This window comes from Anas acuta, chromosome 5, assembly GCF_963932015.1.
Source record: "Anas acuta chromosome 5, bAnaAcu1.1, whole genome shotgun sequence".
NCBI lineage: Eukaryota > Metazoa > Chordata > Aves > Anseriformes > Anatidae > Anas > Anas acuta.
Genome location: NC_088983.1, coordinates 54,442,879 through 54,459,757, shown reverse-complemented (window position 1 = coordinate 54,459,757; position 16,879 = coordinate 54,442,879). Strand labels below are relative to the sequence as shown.

The following is a 16,879-nucleotide window of genomic DNA, read 5'->3' as shown; positions in this document are numbered from 1 at the left end:
TTTTCCAAGTCCTTTATAAAAGCTAACAATGAGGGAAAACAAATCAGGTCGCTCTGTAACCAAAACATAATTTCTCTCTCTAGCAGTGCCTCAATCATATTTCAAAATCCTGACTGCCACACCATCAGCTAACGTGTAAAAAATGAACAACAAAAGGGATTAGTGGCTCAACAGAGAAGTCAAGATTTGTGCATCTGGCATCACAGTCAGTGTTGGTCCCCAACAAAAAAGAGATGTCTGCATAATTTAATCTGTGTTCTGGTCACTTACGTTTCATGTGTAACGGGTACTGCTGGTTTACCATGAATGAGATCAATCCTGCAATTTCTTTTTTCTACTTCTGTATGGTATTCACTGTCTTCAAAACACTCAAGTTCTCAAAACAGGGGCAGAAGTTATATTTAGTTTCATGCCCTATATTGCAGAAAAGAATGCTGGTGCTCAACAAATTAATTGCTGGTCAGCCACTGAAGCAGTGGACAAAGCAACATTTTAGCTGCTGTCCTTAGGATATTTCAGCATCACAAACTCTCCAGTCTCTTGTTGTAACACTTTTAGTGTAGAGTGCATTTCCTAATGTGAAATAAAATAGGCAAAGACTGAAGTGGAAGGAAATCCCTTCCCAGGGAGGGATGCTTCAAAACCAGGCAAGCACAGAGTCCTAGCAACGTGCTTTATGCAAACTGTTCTCTACATCTTGCTGGAGGTTTTAAGTGCCTAACGCCTATAATAATCAAACAACCTAAGGCTTTTCTGATTAAATCTATCTCTCACATTCATACGGAAAGTTTGCTAGCTCCAGAGAGGGAATGTGGGATCACTGCAACCCTCCCTGCAGCATTACATCATGCACTCAGACATACATTATGCTCCATGGGAGGGGTGTAACCCCTCCAGACCTGGCAGGGTCTCTTGCTGGACTTCCCATCATTTGTTCCTTTGAATTGCTGGAGGGACTTTGAAAAATACTGGCTGGACTTCCTTCATTCAGAGAGAGCCATAATTTTGACAGCATTGTGGTAAGACTAAGGAATAAGCCATGTAGCTTTTGTAGGTATCACGCCTAAATCAAACTCAACTAAAAAATCAGTCTCTTGAAACTCAGAGATGTGTATTTTATACCTGCAGGGGCAACACCGTATCTAATTACCTTCCCTCTTCTAATTGTTAACACTGGCACAAGCCTCACTAGATATCTGCAGCACTTAAAGGCAAATAACGGGACTCCTGTCTTGTTAGGTTGTCCCCAGCCTGCTCTTCAAACAGCTTAAGAATCACCTATGCAATTGAGAGGGGAAAAAAAGAAGCACAGAGAAAAAGTAACTTTCCCTAAGTCATATGACAGCTTGTGGCAGAGCAGCAGTCCAAGATCATTATTTCCAGTCAAAAAGGTAGCACATGAGCAATCAGGCTAAGTTCTTTTATCATCATCTGCCCTTAGCTGAGACAAAGTCCTATTTTCAGGCAACCTATATTGCTTTTTTTAAGTGATGAATTGAAAGGCATTTTGCCTTCCATGTCACTTCATTCTGGTATCTCAGATCAGCTTGCAGCAGTTAACTAAAAATTGCAACAACCCTTGCAGCAAGGGATGGAGTACACTTCTTTTCGCAGTCGGGGTGTTCGCAACACGAAGATAAAGACACGCAGCAGAGCTAGTCCCATGCAGTATTGCCTACCTGCTCCAGATTTCCCCTGCCCCTTCTTCCATTTAAAGGATAATAAACATTTCTCTTCTGGAGCACCTCTGTGGAGCTAAGTTGTGGTGTCCAGTTAGAGGCCTTCACTAACTACAGAAGCGTGTTTGCTAACAAAGATTACCTAGAAACAACTTTCCAGAGTATGTAGCCACTAATGATGAACATACCATATTAATTCTTTGTAGCTCTTCTCCTCTCAGGTAAGTAGAAGACCTCTGTATGCGTTCCTGAGCATTTGCATGTCTCCTTGGTCTTCTCAGCTGGTGTGGCAACTTGCTAGACAACGGTCAGCATTACACGAGGCTACTTGCATGAACACTGCTGAACTGATGCTCTGACAGGCGCTGCCCCAAAGCTGAGGAAAGAGAAGAATGGAAAATTTTAGCCATAAAGACAGATGGAGTATAAACTATATTAGCTGAAGACTTGTTATCTGAGAGCTCTTCTCCTCCAGGTCAAGCCGATGCCTATTTCGTTAAAAAATAAAAAAACAGAAACACCCACACACATCAGCAGCAGGAACAAAAACCCTGCTAAACAGGCAGCCATAGAGAAGATTAAAACTTTGACCAAACAAAAGTTGATTTGTTAAGCATCTTGCCCAGTTGTCCCGATTATATCAAAAAGCAGAACTGTGATCCATTAATGAACACATAAAGGGATGCATGACATGGCTGGTTTTACTTGCAGTCGAGACAAGGCTCTTCAGTGACGTATCTGGGGATCATTTATTAATCCTTGCCCAGTTTGTTTTCATGCTGTGTCAGAGAATCTAAATGGAAAACGGGTGCTTTGCTTTATCTCTGCAATTCTTTGTTTGGATGTTTGTTTGTTTTCAAAGCTTGCTTGTCTGATTAATAAGGCCAGTGTCGTGCAGAATAAAAGAGCAATGTGTCACATTAGTTTTTCGCACAGTTAAATGTCCTCCTGGTTCAGTGTCTAGTTCCCTGTTCTAGGGATCCTTTTTTTTTTTTTTAAAAAAAAAAATTCTCATTACTTCCATGTGATCTATAGATAAAAGAAGTTGATTGTCCTTTGAACAAGCTCAAAAGCTATGTACAGTTTGATTTTTCCTCTATTTTAACATATTAAGCAGGAATAATCCAAGTCAACGTGTTTACACCAAAATAAATCAGAGGAACAAACAGGTATGTAGGACGTTAACAAACGCATGGAATTTTTCTAGATTGCCATACTCCCTGAGTGTAATCACAACTTAGTTAAATCACTGGAAACCATCACTAAAAAAACAAGTGAGCCCTGAATTTCATGAACAACCTCAGACTCCAAGAAGCCTTAGCTACCACTGTAAATGGGAAGATATAAAATTAATGAGGACACAGGAGCTAATGGTGAAGAAACTAATTGCCCCCTTTCAGTATTTTCCTGAATTGTAACACTCAGGGTTTTTTAGACCTTTAGCAGTCAAAGAAGATGGAAGACTAATGTGTTGTTTGATGCTGTGCATCAGGGGAAAAAATAGCTTCTCTAGCTTTCACAATTAAATGTGAAATATTTCACAATTAAATGTGAAATATTGTGAAATATTTAATTGTGAAAGCTAGAGAAAGTAAATATTGTTATCCTGTAGTATATTACAATATAGTAGGATGCTAATTGTTGTGAAACACACTTGAATTTTTTTTGTTTGCTTTCTGTTTGTTTGACTTTAATCAGCCATTGCACCTGCCTAAGTAAATTACTTCTTATTTCATTAATAGGACAAAAGCCAAATAGTGATCATGAGACAAAGGTCAGAAATAATTACGCCATTTGTTTATGCTTGTACAAATGTTTTCTACAGAATAATAGTTCTTCAGTAGAGTTACCAAAGATACATAGTTCATTTATGAAATCTTCTCACATTTGTACAAGGAAATTTACCAAAAAAAAAAAAAAAAAAGGTACATAGATGCCAGAGCTCTAAATCAATATCTGAAAAAGTTTTTTCAGAACTGAAAAAACAACAAATACACAAAACTGATGTTTTTCTTCAACTCATTTTCAACCCCAAAATAAACAAGCAAACAAAAGAGCAAAAGCTCGATTTTCCCTTGAAAATTTTTGACCAAGTTTTTAGCCAGTACCTGCAGGAGAGCAGAAAGCAACATACTGCTAACAGCTGGGCACCTGCTGGCACTCCGTGTTGGAATGAGTCCGTGTGAAAGGTCTGACGTACTGCTAAGCGACATGCTACTGGGATTTGCAGATGCAGTCTTGGTGAAATGAAATACAACCCCCTCTTCATTCAATACCACTTTAATGCTCTGGTTTTGTTTTTATTGCAGCATTGTTTGCAAGGTCCAGACTACGTTGATATTTGCCATGACAGACACTTTTACTTTTTAGTTCCCTGCCTCATTACAGGCTGGATTATTCCTGTAGCCCAACCCCAGTATCTGGTCTCTAACAGTAGCCAAGACTGAGTGCCCTCAGGAGAACACAGGAACCTCACAAGCATCCTCCTCCTATTTTAACTCCTGAAATCCTCAAAATAATTGCACTTATTGCAAAAACACGTTCTTGAGGAGGAGATGACATGGTTCCTTCAAAACAGAGACTGAAAGCGCTGTCACTGTCGTCAATGTGAAACAAAGCAAATAGTCATCAAATACAGCACCATCTGCTAGAGACAAGATGATTCAAAATAGCCACAAAATACAGAAATAGCTGAAGTGGTCGTTGAGAGAGGCTAGTGACTAGTAATTTAGCTCGTAAATTACTATTAACTTCTGAGATTTTTTTTAAGAGCTTTGTGAAGTTTCAGACTTCCCTACCAAATCTGTCACTCTGCCAGCTATATCCAAAAAGGAGAATTCACGGGGCTAATAAGAATGATTACTTTGGCCTAGCTCTCTAGTAAAACACCAAGAATTGCTGCTACACTATTCATTTAATGTAAACAAGATATACTTACTTCATTGATCATTATACGGTCTACACTGTTGTTTAAACATAGTTTTTCTGAGTGAGCCAGCTGCTGAGGATAAAGCTAGGATCAGGTGCCTCCCAGAGCTGAATACTCCTTTCACAAACACTTCGAGCTGCAATCAGAGATCACACAAATAATACATCCCATCTCAGCGACACCTGGTTTCCTGACATGAGTCTACAGAAGGGACTGAAGCAATAAAATACCAAGAAAAATGGAAAAAGTCTACGCCAGGAAGGTTCTTCATAGTCAAAGGTCTAAACTGTGCGACATTCATCTTGATTTGCAAGGAACTATTCTTGCTTCACTTCATCTGCTGTTGCTTTCAAAACTTGTTTTTTTCCACTGATCTGGAGGCAGCTGGATAACTACGTTTTATTTCTGGACACACACTCACAGATTTTCAAGGGACCCTCATTGCTGCATCTGTCTCAGTTATTTGGAAAGAAGGAAGGAAGTAGTGTGTGTGTCAGTGTCTGAGACAGAAACTTCATATGTAAAGCATTTCCAGGTGCCCATTTTCCAACTAAGAAAAGAAGTTCTTCTTTCCCTTTTGACACCCACACCCACCTGCATCCTCCCCTCCTAACTCATGCCCCTCTCTGTGCATAGATCTGTGTTACGCTGCCTGGGAGGTTTTCATTTTCAACACGCTGGAGATCACCGAGAAATACTTAACTACCAAAACCTGATGGATGCCCTGGGAAAGCACAGCCCAGATTATACATTTGCTGAAATAATATCATAGTCCTGCCTCTTAAGGTAGCCTGTAACCTGCTTGTCTTCAAAATATCCGCAACCTATTGTGCTTCGTTTGGAAACGCTAGTCGCTCAGGGTGGTGTTTATGCCTGACACAGACCAGATAAACTCCAGTCATCACCTCACAATACTTTCTTTTTTTTTTTTTTTTTGAATTTAATCTTTAAAAGGACAGGCTGCTGGTTAACTGAGACTCCCCTGTTTGATTGACAGTATCTGTCAGAGGCAATGAACTCCACTTGAACATTGCCTTTATGTTGCTGTGTAAAGTTGTTCAACTGTGACCCTTCCATCTGTTCCAGCTAATCTGAAAGTCATTTAGGCCCGCTTCTCCATTCATCCTAAACACAGCACATTCTCCTGTTAACACACATATGCAAAGTTGTCGGGCTGTCAGCTACGTAAGGGCTTTTTCCCCTTCTTTCCTTTCTTTTTTTTTTTTTTTTTGAAACTCTCACGACATCTATGTAAACATTCCCCTGTAACAACTATAATTTAATATATATATATAATATATATATTTTTGTGTGTGTATATATCAGAAAGTATTTCAAACCTTGCTAGTTACTTTCCATGAATATGCCAGTATGTTTCATAGCATCACTTCAGAAAAGATGCAAAATAATTCTTTAAGGGGAAGTCATCAAGAAGCTGACTTCAATATTCCTGTGTTGATGTGCAAGCCTCCAGATTTTCAAGACCAAGGAAAACGATTGCCTCAAAGATCTTGACCAAAAAGTGCTTTTAAGATTTTGGAAGACTATTGCTCATAAATGGCCGTCCAAGATTCAAATCAAGTTCAAATACCTAAGATTTCATACCCTATCTGATACGCAATATGAAAAATCATGCAAGCTTAGGAAAACATCTGAAACACTAAACAGTTTGATACTCTTTCTTAGTTTGCCCTTTAAAATTCATCTTGCACAGATCAGAACCTACTGATGATGTCAGCACTGTATTTTTAATAATAAATAAATAATCCGTTCCGTGCACACAAACTTAACATTGACCATAAGCTTAACTTATCATCCTGCTCAAATACCGCTGTAAAACTATAAATTACATCCTACGAAACTAAGAGAAACCCCACAAGTCACGTCAGAGGTATCCAAGGAAATACACAGAGAAGTTTCCTACCCCCAGGAATCATAATGGTGATGCAAGAAGCTAATAATGCCAATATAAATTTCATCATTTGTTATTCATTTCTGGCACATCCATAAACACCAAAGTCTTTGCATGGAACTGTGTAAGTAAAGAAAAAAGGAAATGCTTAATGATACCTCATCTACAAGATGAGAACAAGCTTGCACATAAAATTTTTTCATAGATTAAGAACAAAACACCTATTTCAGGGGAAAAATAAGAGGGTTGCTATTATGCAGAATTTGTTGTGCATCAAGAAGAGACTCAAGTTAAATGCTGTACACGCTCCTGCTGTTTCTCAGCTATTTATTATATGGGATGTACACATCCCATAGAAGCCTGACTTCTTAGCAAATTGAATGACACTTGTAGCAAACCTTTGTTCCCGTGGGTGATTTCTCTGATAGAAGTTATAGAGAAGAACAGAATCAGGGGGGGAAAAAAAAAGAACAGGAAAAAAAAAAAAGCCTGAAATCTCTCTAGCCTACTGTTCAGCTCGGCCATTTAGAAGTACGGAAACTAGACTTCCTTTTCATGTACATGTATTACCCACTGCGCTTGTCATGAAAACCTTTCTCACAGGACTCGGGCAAAGCCCATGGGATGAACTTTAGCATTTTATTTTAATTTTTTTTTTTTTTGAGGAAAAAAATACTATTAAGAAAAGTAGCATTCCTGATTCCTCAGGATCAGGTCAGTGCAAATCCTTCTAATGCAGTGCTAATTATGAAAATCACCCTAAGCCACAAGCACAGGTCCAGCAGGGTCACTTCGGCTGGGTTCTGGGTGCTGCCTGACACTACCAGGCTTGTGCCACTGCTTCCCTTTTACATGTACATGTGGTAAGGGGAAAATGAATTTAATTTGCTGTGACCTAGAAATAGGACGTGAATTTCCACAGAGAGAAGATGTCACAGAGAAGGAATTAAATTTCATTAGGGATGGAAGAGAAGGTGGATTTCCAGAAGTAAGGTAGCTATGCATAATTCAAAAACCTCTAGGGAAGATCAGGCCTTTGTGATTTCCCAAGATCTCCAAATAACCACAGGAATCCGCAACAACTAAAGGACAGGGAGAAAGAAGTTGGGGTAAAAGTGACATTGTCAGTCCAAGAAGGCTGCAAAGAAACAACCAGCTTCTAAGATGCACTGAAAGCTACAGGCAAGTTTCATTTTTTTTTTCAGGATTAACACCAGTTGATTTTTCTAAATAACAGGACTTCATGGGAATATGCAAGGAATATTCAAGTACTTTGGGGTCTCAAGGAAAAATGGGTGGATTTACAGTGCCAGTGAAGGGGTCCTGAAGGGAAGTTCATGGGGAAATAATAATACATGAAGGTTTAAGCTGAAAATAAATCTGTTCTGTATCCGTAAGTTATACCACTATAGCAGTGCACGCTGTGAAGCCCGTTATATTTACAGATCCTTTTCCTTAACATACAAGTGTGGGCATGATATGGTTTTAGGAAAAGAACAGCACTATCGTAGGCAGTACAAGGCAACAAGTTTTACTCAGGAAATACACAGCATCCGAATGAGTGGTAGCTTCTAGAAAACAACTTGATTCAGTGTTATGATGAACATTGCAGGACTCTAATACTTTGTTATTTCTTTATGCCAGCAGAGAAGTACTGAATGTAGCCTGCCTCCCAAGGTGCAGGTCTTCGGCTTCCTTTCACCATCCAGTTTGCATCAAATCTTTGGCCAGCCCTCATTACAGAAGAGATGATTTATTACATTTAAGTGCTGCAACCCTTCTACCTATGCTACCTTTATCTGAAAACAGAACTGATAAAATAGTATGAAAATCTATTTGCAGACGGTACTATGTCGTCTACTTCAAACATTCTACAACAACAAAAAAACATAGAGAATGGCTTCAAAATGATAAGATTTTTGAAAGTAACCTCCAAGTTACTACTTGCATTTTGATCTTCACCCTTATGACATATTCAATAAATCTTTTCACATTCAAGACAAAAACATACTTTCAAATGTGGGGAAAAAAAAAAAAGAAAGAAAAAAAAATGAAAAAAAAATGAAAGAAAGAAGGCTTCTTCGTAATTATACGACTCCAAGAGCTGGAGACTAGAAAAAAAAATAATAATAAAAATGTAGAATTCTGAGCTTCAACCTCTAAGGAGATTGAAAAGTCAATTAGTCCATTTTCTTGCCTCTAATCTCAACACAACAACTGATGGAAGAAGATAAAAATCACACGCCTCTTTGCATGATGCTGCCATACATACAATGGGAAACATTTTTCTATTAAGCGATGACTTAACAACTGGTTGTACACATCAGAAGTTTTCAAAATAGAAACACCCATTCTTATCCGCCCAAAAAGAGAAGCCAGAAAGTCAACTCTTAACTTGCCATTACTTATCTTGCTTTTTGAAAACTGCTAATAGACAAAGTACAGAAGTATTATCTGTGATAATCTTGATCCCATCAAGGCATCAAATCTCAGTCTGAATCACCAGTTACCCCTTTTGCAATGCCCATTATAGGAACTTCATGCATTTCATCTGCATGCCTGTAGCAAACACTATGAATACTGCTAACAAGAAACAGCTCTACGTCTGTGTTTGTCTGCATTAATACCTCACGTTATTGTTGTGGACACTTTTTCAATCCAGAAAGATTTGCAAATAAAAAAAGAAAAAAAAGTAAATAACCTGCCTGTGTCTGCACAAGAATTAACAGAATTCAGTAGATACAGCCGCCGTGCAATTTTTGCTGCGTATAATCCAAGCCTCAGGGTATTTCCTGAGTTTTTCAGCTTGAAGACAGGACCATTTTCTTCCTTTAATTCGTCACATTTGTCTCAAAATTGGAAAACAGAACTGACAATGTAGAAATGTTACAGCTTGAATTTGATTGCTTCACACTAGTAACTGCTCTGTATATCTGACAAAGATGTTTTGTGGCACAAAAAAAAAACTCTTAAAGACATTAATCTACATGCACCATAGACTATGGAAGTAATTGTCCCATCAAAAAAAAAAAAAAAAAGTTTAATCTAAAAACCTAAATGAAGTTTATTAAACAAACAAACTAAAACCAACCCAACAACACTATTTGTCATTCTCAGGCTGCTGAGTAGCAAAACAAACGTGGAGGCAAGCTCATGATCAATAAGGCGAGCACAGCAGACATAAGGGTCTCAAAGCAAATATTACCAAAACTTGAGGAATTAGAAATAGTGACTGAAATGGGATGTAGGAACATTAGCTACATTACTCACATGCTCCACTATCAATCAGTGCTATCTTCCTATTTAAATCTTTATTTTCTGTCAGGTATCACAATTTATTTACAATGACTTCTCAGATAACTTTTGGAACTTTGGACAATATGCTGAATGAATTACAAGCATGAATTGGTCTACTAAATGCAAAGCTTTCAAACGCCAAAATCCATCCTTTTCTTTTTATATCTGCTTTTAAACCCACCATTTATTTTTATTTGAATTTCCAAGTTAAGCATTTCAATGTATTTAAATCACTGTTGTCCTCTCTTCTCTCAGCTTCCAGGAAGACTGATCTTTTAATTTTTTATTTTCTAATGAAATCTGATATTTCTGATATTATTGTATAATGATATGAACCAAGGAGTTGTGGCTCTGACAAAAAGCATGACTTACAGCAGCTTATCCCGTCCATGGAATAGTTGGTTATGCTGTGTAATAACTGGTAACACCATCTGTCACAGCACATAATTTTACATGTAACAAAAGTATCCGGGGGGTCCTAGGGACTGCTTTAAAACCTAAATCTAAGTTCAAGTTGATACTGGCAGAGAGAGAGGTCAGTTTCATACACGATATTTAATAAAGGAACTAATGAAGTAAGGGAAATAATAAAATTAATGAAGATGTAAGTAAAAAAATCTGTATTGCTAAAACTAAAATCTGGATCGTGTGAAACTTATTAGGTCCCCACTTTGCCAAACTATTAAGTGGGTGTTATACACTAAATTACTACATGGGTGGCTGTGCTGACCTACTCCACCTATAGTACCCGCTCATATGCCATTTGCTACAACCAAGTACCATGTTTGCATATTCAACATGGGGGATTCTTTCCAAACAGACTGCGTTATCCTTGTGGTATTTCTTTTATCCTCTTCCCTGTAAAAGGCTTTCCTCCTTAAATTCAACGGGCAGAAAGAAATCACAGAACTATGCAATTTTTATAAAATAAATAAAAATGTCACCACTTAACCTTTGGTGAAGCAGTGAGATGCTGGCAGTGAATGTACGAGACCAATCCCTGAGTGAATTTTGATTTTGGGGTCCAACCTTGCACATCATGCTTTCCTCATGGGTATTTGCCACTGCTCCTGTAAGCGGTCACATCCAAGGAGGCAGAGTCTCCTCCCTCCAGAGAGCAGTGTGTTAAGCCAAACACCACTCATTCACCTCTGGCTATGGAAAACAGAGTTGATCTGGGGAGTTCAATCAAAAAAGGTGAAGGGCAGAACTACCAGAACAGCACGGATGTTCAGGATGGAGTTTGCAGCTAAACAAGTGTGGTATAAAACCCAAGCTCCAGTACAGGAATGCTTACATGGCCCCTTCCCAGGGATCCCGCAGGAATCTAGTGGGAGCCTACTCAACGTGGTTTTCTTCCACACAAGACAAATAATTAATTCTCAGAGGTAGCCCTTTGACATGACCACACACATCTATCAGCTCTTTCTGCCTGCCAAGCAGCCGAGGAGTGCCCAAGGGGCCTGTCCTCAAGGGGCAGGGTGACCAGGGATCCAGAGGAAGAGCCTCACAGCTGGGCCCTGAGAGGAGCCATCCCTCCTCCTGAGCACAAACACGACCCCATTAGACCAAGCTAAAACAACCCAGACTTGTAACAACAGAGTACAAATGATTTCAGAATAAACTCAGGCCCAGGAGCATGCGACTCCATCTTGATCGTACGCCGCCCTTCCGCCAGCACTGAGCCAAACAAAATGGCAGCACATTTCCTTTCGCCTCACAGAGATGGTTAGGCCTTTTCATTTGCTTATTTTAGCTAACCTCAGATCAGATCCAGCATTATGGCCTGCTCACTTTTTAACAGCTTCAGGGGGAGACAACAGATGTTTCACTTCCTTGAAGTCCTCCTGGCCCAAAGCCAGTCACAGTCACCTGAAGGCTCTTGGCTCTGACCATAAGGCTCCCTTTCGTCTCTCACAGCCTGCATTCAGTGCCTTCTCCACGACCTGAAATCACATTTTGTGACGCAACGTCTCCTTCACGAGCAAGAAACCAAATGCTTATGGCACTTCCTTTATCAAAGTTTAACTGCCACTACAGAAGCAATTTGTGAGACGGGCTTTCCAAAATCCATCAGGTACAAGCAGCTTAGCCAGTCGGTCAGTTGATGTTCGATGACTACCTGATGCTACTCAGAAGCTACAGTTCAGGGGATTTCTGCATTACTTATCCAGTTAGCGCAACAAGATGAGGTCCTGCAGTCTACACATCAACTACTGCTTAACACAAAAAGTTCAACTACAAGGGAAGTGGGACAGAGAGCTCTTTGGAAGAGAAGTAACACAAATGTTGTTTACCTCCTTCATTTTCAGAACTTATGTGGAGCACTCGGAATTAATGGGTGTCTAAACTGAAGCAAATTTGTACAGTGACAGCAGGAGAGAACCATGGGACAGCCCCAGAAATTGTTCAGTATTTGAGCTAAACTTTCTTATCCGCTTTAAAAAGCCATAAATGAGAATTTTTAGGATGTTACACAGAGAATCCATCAGCTACTCCAGCTAAAAGAACTGCAAGCTGTCTAACCTGATAGCAAGGATACCACACCCAGCCCCCCAAAAAAACAGCAGCAACGTGCTTGAAATTTTAACTTCTAAAGCTTCATTTCTGCTCTTTCCTTAGGGCTATGCAGTTTGGTGTGGTGATTTCCAGGACCCCTCCTTTTCCAGGCAGAGCCAGCCAGGTCCCCTGACATTGGTCCTGGGTGGCATGCCGAGCAGACATGCACTGGGGTGGGAAACATTGAACTTCATCCTTAAGAAGTATCAAAAGGCGACTTCATTAAACCTAAAGATTTTTTGCAGTGAGGTAACAGCTTATAGTGTATTGCAAGGAGATATGAGAAAGGGCAGATTTTTCTTATCTTTTGTTATTGGAATTGACCCTCAGGGTCCTTAGGCCTCGGTGAGAGCTTAAGCAAGCTTAGATCAAGGAAGGATTTTGAAATTGAATTTATTCAGATTAGCAAAACCTTCCATGAGAGGATTTACTCTGAACAAGCTGTTGCCAACTCAGAGCTTAGAAAGCCCAGCACATTTTGCTGATTTACAATCAACTTTCTTTTTTTTCCCCCCCCCTCCTTTAAACAAGGCTGGCATCATTAAAATGTTTGCAATCAGTGTTCACACAGTATCAAAGATTCCCTGCCAAATGTTTGTTTAATAGATACTTTCCTTGGTTGTCCAGATCATTTTCATTCAGATAGCGTTTCAGGGTCTTAGGAAAAAAATTTGCCAATCATGATTATTGCAAGTAAAGAGGGAGGTTCAAGAGGAAGAATACAGTTGTAGCGATGCAAAAGCGCAGTGATAAAATGAAAGCCACCTCTCAGGCACTACTTTGTTTTATAATAATAATAAAATAAGGAGATGTAACCTCAAAAAAAAAAAAAAAGTTCTACTCTGGCACTTCAAAGATGTAAATACTCAAATATATGAACGAGTCAAATCAATGTTCTCATTCATGTACTGCAGGTCAGTAGCGCACAGAGCTCTCAGTCACGATGGTTTTAACCCAGGGAGCAGTTTTACAAGCGACTTGCAAACCACGTTTGCATCACTCTGCATTTTGCCATCCCCTCCAGCTCCCAGCTCCAGAACACAAACTTTGAGCTTGAAACCCTCCCTCTGCGTGCATGGGGAACTCGGGCAGAGGAGGGAGATGCAGCTGGGGGCGACTCAATCGGACACCAGCTCTTGGTTGACTTCTGCCCTTTGGGCAGAAAAGTCTCTGAAACAGCAGGGTTTCCTCCCCTGGGATTCGGGCGGCAGCACAAGTGCAGCTCAGCCCCTTCCCAGCCCAGCCCCGGTACACAGGCACTCCCCAGCCCCACGTATTTGTGCTTGTCCCACAGCAGAGACCTGGATGAGGAACCAGAGCCCTGCTGCTCCCGGGGGACGCAGATGCAGGGATCGTATCTCTCCGTGCCCAGCACCCACTTTCAGGCCTCAGCCAATTGTCGAGCTCTAACAGTTAAAACTGGCTTGTCCAAATTGTGTACAAGTAGGGCTAAAGGGGAAATGCTATTTTTTAATCAGAGTAACAACCAGACCAGTACTAAATCATTTGCTGCTAACCCTTAGCTCTTACAATTTCTTCCCCTTCATTTGAACCTTAAAGGTATAGCCTTCAATTCTAGTAATAAAAATCTAACAACGAAAACCTAAAAATGGATCAACACACTAAAATGATATCCTCATGTAAGATGATGTAGTGCAAGGGATCACATCACAACATTCACCAAGTAAAGGAGCTTTTACAAACACTGAATCCATGCAGTAATTACTTCACACAGGCTTAATTTCCTCAAAATATCTGTTTTTCTTTGCATTTATCTGTGCTTCCCTCCCCCCCCTCCCCCCCCCCCATTAACCCTATTTTCTTCAACTCGGATCTCTGTTTTATTTACACACACACACGCACAAAAAAAAAAAGGGAAAATTAAACTTCAAACCTGTATCTTTGTCACTGCAGAAGATTCTTTACAGCATTTATCCCAAGGAATCTCTCAGTTTTGAAAATCTAGCAAAAATAATTACATAAATCCTTTCCAGAAAAGTCCTTCGATTTCATTCTGTAACGTTTTTATTTTTCATTTTCTGCTACACCTTTGAAGAACTGTTTTAACTGAAGCAATTTTCAATCTGGAGAATGACTTAATATTTCTTTTATACAGAAAAAAAAATGTGAAAAATGTTGTGGGAAAATCTGTTTTGTGAGAGAAATACACGTATCAACAAATGTTTCTATATATACCCAAGACTTCAAATAATTCATTTTTTTAGAACTTCAATTTTATTCAGTCATGTTTTTCCTTTCACCTTTTTTCTTGTTTTAATCAAGTTTTGCTCCTTCGAAATGAAAGAATTAACTGCAAGCTTTCTAAAGTAAGCACTAAATATACGAAAAATATGTTTTAAAATCTAAGAGTTAAGAGAAAACACTACAGGAGTCTTCGAAGTCAATTCTTCTGCACAAGTCCCATATAACTAGCCTGATAAAGACATCTGTGAAGTAGAAGAGTTAATACGATCAGGTCTCAGCCTCTGCACTCCTAGTGTCTGGCACACTCGTGTTGCAAAAGAACTTTACTCAAAAAAAAAAGGAAAAAAGCAAGGAAAAACTCAGTAAAACACATACGCATTTTCTTTGCTTTACCAAATAAATTGTATTTTTAAAAATGAATAAAACTGTATTTTTCCAACAGAGAAACATGATTTATTTTTTATTTTTTTTCCACCAAGGAGACCATACGTTCTCAACTAGCAGCAATCTTTGAAAGAAATTATCTTCTCTGTCGCATGACGTGTGTTGTATCTGAAGGTACACAGGATTCCCCTTTACCCTCTGCCAAAGTGTGCACATGCATACGTTATCCCGGCCAGGTTCGGCAGCTATTGCAAATTCTCATTTTGTATCCTTGCCTAGCTATAAGTCCATTGTATGTGGTATTAGGCCCGTTTCTTGTAAGAAAGATTACTGTTGTATGTATACTATTTTAAATGATCTTTTTGTGACCTTGGTCTGTACCCTGAAACAAGTGAAAGTTTTCTTTTTTTTTTTTTTTTCTCCTCCTGATGGGCGTACTAGGAGTGGGTAGAAAAAAATCATTACACATGCGGCGCACCAAGGCACACAGGCTTCCTTGTGACCGTATTTAAAGAAACGGGCACAAAGAAATAGTCATTGCAGCTACAATAGGGCAAATCTAGTATGCATTTCCAAGGAATCACATTTTGGGGAGAATTACAGAATAATTACACATATGCTTAGATCACGAGCATTCAATGAAGCGGACAATATTTTGAGGATTTAAGATGTTGGTGTTGTGGTCGTCTCTAAGAAACCAGGATAATTCAGACATTCAAATGCAAAAATGCACCATTTGGAGAGTGTAATGCGGTCTGTTCTGGTCAGTGTTACAAATTCGGAAAGGATTCCCTGGCTGCAGACATTAGCCACTTAATACTTAAATCTGTTTCCAAATGTAAAGCATACAACAAAAGTGTTTTGCATTAATGAAATGTATCCTAACACCAGCGCAGTGACACATTTCATTAATGCGTCACATTACTGATGTAAAATATAATTACAACAGATATGCCTGTCTTAGGGCTTGATAAGACCCACGGATGAAATATTGTTTGACTAATTACGCAGTAAACCTCCATCTCAGTCCTGTCATTTTCTCGCCGTAGGCTGAGCTAATTTCATGCCACCATCCGCAATCGAACGTCTCAGCCTTCCTTACAGCTATGGTTACAGATGGCTCGGTCAGGTTGATTTGATTTCTGCTAGTACAACAAGCATAGCAGGCTGCTATCATTGTCAGTCGCTAATGAATTGTTAGGAAGCATGAGCAGATGAGTACAAATATGTTTTATTTTTCTCCTAAGTGGGCAGCATAAACCGTTGCCATTCATGCTGGCTGTACTCGTTAGCACACAGAGATGATATCACATGTGAATTTAACCAACTTCACATCATTTTAACCTCTCAGAGAAGCTAAACCGCTGTCACCTACGTGGCTTACATGAATGACATTTCAAGGTAAATGAAATACCAAGACACAGAGTGCAGTAGAGAGCCAGCACCTAGCTATATTTCTACCTTTCTTCCATCCTAGAGTATATTTCAATACTGTTTAAAACATGAGGCAGGTTTTGCTTCTCTGCATCTGCTCTCATTATAATAGCGAGCAAAAGAATAGCATCATCAGTATGCAAACTATTATTATAGCATTACTCATTCAACCCAGGGTATTCTACAGTGATCACTGGAAGAATACATGTATTATTATCGCATCTACAACGTAGTACAGCCTTAACAGATAAACACCCTACAAACTCTTACTCAAGTGAGCGTGCTGTAGTAGTTACTGGGGTTCCTGGCATGTTGGGAATCTGCTTTGAAAATTATAGAGTCTGACAGACTGTTTGTAATTGTTTATTCTGTAGACATTTACTTCTGCAAAGTCTTTGTACAAGACCCGTTTACGCCATGGACAGCTATCGGAACGGGGCACAGCATGCTCAGGGCTGAAAGCAGAGGGACTACTTTCCA

At 39.4% G+C, this 16,879-nt stretch overlaps 1 protein-coding gene across 2 annotated transcripts in view; it reads right to left on the bottom strand.

Annotated features, from left to right (window-relative positions):
- PRMT3 (protein arginine methyltransferase 3) overlaps positions 1-16,879 on the bottom strand; it is a 166,499-nt gene that overhangs the window by 113,536 nt on the left and 36,084 nt on the right. For both annotated transcript variants that reach the window (XM_068684937.1, XM_068684938.1), the window contains exon 2: positions 1,868-2,055. The gene's annotated coding sequence lies outside the window, so the exon portion shown is untranslated. The remainder of the gene's footprint in view (positions 1-1,867; positions 2,056-16,879) is intronic.